Genomic DNA, 4495 nt, shown 5'->3' with positions numbered 1-4495 from the left:
GGTGCCCTAGGTTCTGAGAATAATTATTTCTTTGTTAACATTGGGTAAACATCTTTAGGAACTTGAGAGAAGGTTGGGTACATCTCTGAAGTTTAATTTCAAAATAGGTTGAAATCTAACCTTGGGATTCTCCGAGTGGGGAGCTAGATAAAGCCTGGAGGCTTTTCAAGGGGATGTTGCTGACTGGTACGTTGCCGTTGCAGGCCATGGAAGTGAACTTGAAAAACAGGCATAATTGCCTGTCCAAGTTTTCACCATAAATAATCATATTTTAAAAGGTTCCAGTAACTTACCCACTAGGAAAAAAAAAAGGAAAGTGGGACAATGACGCTGCGACTTTGCTCCAGAATCATCATGTGTAATGCCATGCTGCCATCTGCAGTACTTTACTTCAATATTTTCACCCAAACACGGAATTTTAACGAGCTCTGTAGACACATGGCCGTTCTCTTGACGGAGAAACGTTTTGCCTGCAACAGCAGTGAAAGAAAGGTTTCGACCAACTTTCTCTCTTTAGTCAGTCCCCAGTTCCTCCCCACCCACATGCCACCATTTCTAAGAGTGTTTCAATTTTCGATGATGCTTTTGGACTCATGGTGATGTTAAATATGAAAGTGAATGAACGTGCTGTACCACGTGGGGGCAGGGCCCTGAAACTGCTCAGAAATGCTGTGATGCGGGGTCTCCTCACACTCATCAAATGCCAAGCGGGCAGCAACGTTGGGATGTGGCAACAGAAGGCATAAGACCCGAACTCCAGGAAAGCTCAGGTTTTAAAGCTTTGGTAAATTAGGGGGTTAAGAAATCCATGCTGAGGGCTAGCCTTGGTAGCACGTCTGCTAAAATTAGATTGATACAGAGAGGATTAGCATGGTTCCTGAGCAAGAATGAGGCACAAATTCCAGAACTATTCTGTTATTTACACATATTCTAAGGGGATGAATTCCTGCCAGGGCTGCTGTAACAAAATACCACAGACTAGAGCCTCGTATACCACAGAAAATCATTGTCCTACAGTTCTGGAGGCTGGAACCCCAAGATCAAAATGCCAGCAAGTTTGGTTTTCTCTGAGGCCTCTCTCCTTAGCTTGTGGACGGCCACCTCCATTTCTCCACGTGATCTCTGCCCTGTGTGTCTGCATCTTAATGTCTCCTGATAAGGACACCAAGCATTAGATTAGGGCCACCTTGATGATCTCATTTAACCTTAGTTAATCCCCTGGAGAAAGAAAGGGCAATCCACTCCGGTATTCTTGCCTCGAAAATCCTATGGACAGAGCAGCCTGGCGGGTGATAGTCCATGGGGTTGCAAAGAGTCGGACACCACTGAGCAACGAACATAACATAAATAATCTGTTGAAAGAACTCACTCCAGTATTCTTGCCTGGAGAATCCCATGGGCAGAGGACCCTGGCGGACTATAGTCCATGGGGTCGCAAAGAGTCAGACACGACTGAAGCGACTGAGCCCTCACTCACCTCTTGAGAGACCTATCTCCAAATACAGTTACATTCTGAGTTACTGCAGGCAAGGACTTCAACATCTATGTCAAATTCAGTCTGTAACAGGAAATATGTTAAATAAAACACTTGCTTCTAATGTCTGGATCGAAAATGAAGAGACTACAATAAGTAACAAGGCATTAGGATGCTTGGAAGGAAGACAGGGAGGGAAGGAGCAAGATGAGGAAGCACGTAGGGAAGGGAGGAAGGAAGAGAAAAGCTTGAAAATGGCCAGAGTCTAAACTGGTCCAAACAAGAGACCTTACTTAAGGAATTGGCCCCACGTACACCTATTGGGGGAAGAAGTCTAAAACAAGAGGAGATGAGGAAAATTGAATGACCCCAGGCATTAAGGCCACTCATCTTTGCCTGTTACATATGCCCTGTAGGGCCCAATAGTGTCTCGAAGCTGTAATGTCACTATGGTTTAGTCACTAAGTCATGTCCGACTCTTGCAACACCACGGACTGCAGCCCTCCAGGCTCCTCTGTCCATGGGGTTTTCCAGGCAAGAATACTGGAGTGGGTTGCCATTTCCTTCTCCAGGGGATCTTCCCAAGCCACAAAAAGAACCCAGGTCTCCTGCATTGAAAGCGGAGCATTGCAGGCAGATTCTTTACCAACTGAGCCACAAGGGAAGCCCCCAATGTCACTATGTCTACCAAATGTTCTATCACTCTGAAGCTGTCCAAGAAACCAGACACTCAGCAGATCCCAGCAAAAACTGCCCCAGAAGTATGCTTTTAACTTTGCCCGGGAGATTTAAATCCAAATCCAGCAACGAGAAAAATATGGATCTGCTATTCTCGAAAGGTGTTAATGGTTCCTTGCTAAACACTGTGGTCTGCAGTGTCTCTTGAAGATAGGAAGTTTTGCTCTTTTTCCTGCACTGATATAGTGATCTGGGGATGCCTAGCAGACAGCTCACCCTGTCATGCATCTCCGAAAGCATCAGCAGGGTGTGTCACTGTTTGGCTGCTTCTGTACCACCCTAGCCAAGGCCTGTTGTAGCTGTCCCCTAATCGCTCATATCTCTTCATTAACGGAGCAGCAGCCTCTGTGTCTTTACGATCTCTGCTGTGTGTAAGGCTTGGACCAGGTTGTCTCCATGTACTATCTTGTTTGATAATTGCCTTTGCAAACTCTCAACCACCAAATGCATTAATACAAAAATGGCTTTGAATGTGTAAACCATATGAACTATATGTTGCAACCATTTTGCTTTATCCTACTAGGAAAAAGCCATAGATGCAAATCAGGAAGAGTAAATTACCAACTGAACAAGTTCTATGTTGTTTTGTCTTGCAATCAACAGCAGTTGGTATATTCTGGCTAGGAGGGTTTCATACGTCAATTCACATGCTGCTTAGTTTTTTTTTTTTAACTGACAGTTTTGAATCAAAATGCCTGGAGTCACAGACAATACCACCTTTAGGTGCTCATCTAATAATCTCAGATAATAACTGAAGTATATCTAAAGCAGTCAGTATTAGCAACAACAGCAACAACAACAAAAAAAGTATTTGTTATTTATGGGAAAAACACAAATAAAGAATAAATTGCTCCTTATAGTAGTAGTAGTTTAGCTGCTCAGTCGTGTCTGACTCTTGCAACTCCTCAGACTGTAGCTTGACAGGCTCCTCTGTCCATGGAATTCTCCAGGCAAGAATACTGGAGTGGGTTGCCATTTCCTTCTCCAGGGGATCTTCCCGACCCAGGAATCGAACCCGGGTCTCCTGCATTGCAGGCAGAATTGCTGCTTATAAGCAAATTTCAATTACTGATACAAATGGGAAACACGTGTTTGTTGTAGACGGTCCGCTTAGCTTGCAAGAGGGAACCTTGGGGTGTAAACATTTGGTGGGGTAATACTGCCCTCTGGTGGTAGATACGAAATACTTCACATTTAATTTCAGAGAGTCACTCTGAACCCTTGACAGTATTCCTGGCCTCTTTTTATCCATTTTATTGCTAACCTGATCCCTAGAAGATACTGAGAATCTATTCTGTACATATAGACATTTTTGAATCTACATTTATTTAAACTTGATGGATGATGATGTTCCAAGGGCTCAAACCTTAGACCCAGACAGGAGAGGACTGCTCTGGCCCCACCATTTAAATGGTTTAGCTCGGGATTTCCCTGGCTGTGCTCCTCCCTGCAGATCAAGGTGTCCTGGGGCGCGCCCAAACCCACGCCCTTTTCTTCCTGCCCCAATCTCACCTCCACCGCCAGGTCCACTTCATTCCGTCCTGTTGATACACAGGTGCTCTCATTTTTGCCTGAGGTTTTGATGAATAATAGCAAGCTCCCTGTTCCAGGATATCATTTGCATTTAGAGAAGCTTCCTGCAATACCACGACACATCCCTTCCCAGCAGTGATAATGAAAGGGAATTTTAAGATACAAGAAGAGACCCATGGGATAACCTTTCTCACCCCTTCAAATCACATAGGGCGTCTGCAAGGACGCTGTCTGACTTTGTAACCCCATGGACTGCAGCCCACCAGGCTCCTCTGTCCATGGAATTCTCCAGGCAAGAATATGGAGGGGGGTTACCATTCCCTTCTCCAGGGGATCTTCCCGACCCAGGAATCGAATCCCCGTCTCCTGCGTTACAGGCAGAGATTCTTTACAGATTTTTTTTTTTTTTTTTTTTCAAACCTTTTTCCAAACTTCAGTCCTCTGCTGCCACCTTCAGGACATTTGTCGTAGCTGCATTCTGCAGCTGCTGTTTACTTCATCAAAACTTAGTCCATAAAAATAACTCATCTGTCATACAAGATGAGTAAGTTCTAGATGTTCACTGTACAACGAGGTGCCTGTAGTTAACCCTGCTGTGTTGTGCACTTCAATAAACGTTAAGTGGGTAGATCTCATGTTGGGGGTTCTTACTATAAATAAATAAAAGCTACTGGAAACAGAGAGAGGCACGGAGAGAGGGAAGGGAGAAGGGAGGGAAATAGGGAGCGCGCGAGGGCGCCAGGAGTGATC

The 4495-nt window shown here is 44.8% G+C and overlaps 1 non-coding gene across 1 annotated transcript; it reads left to right on the top strand.

The window, feature by feature from the left end:
* Positions 1 to 815: 815 nt before the first annotated feature.
* LOC139185288 (U6 spliceosomal RNA) lies at positions 816 to 922 on the top strand. The gene has a single exon (XR_011568905.1). It is a non-coding gene; the product is annotated as a U6 spliceosomal RNA (small nuclear RNA).
* Positions 923 to 4495: the final 3573 nt, after the last annotated feature.

This window comes from Bos indicus, chromosome 1 (assembly GCF_029378745.1).
Source record: "Bos indicus isolate NIAB-ARS_2022 breed Sahiwal x Tharparkar chromosome 1, NIAB-ARS_B.indTharparkar_mat_pri_1.0, whole genome shotgun sequence".
NCBI classification, from domain to species: Eukaryota; Metazoa; Chordata; class Mammalia; order Artiodactyla; family Bovidae; genus Bos; species Bos indicus.
The sequence above is the reverse complement of the archived record's forward strand: the minus strand, read 5'-3'. Positions and strand labels throughout refer to the sequence as shown.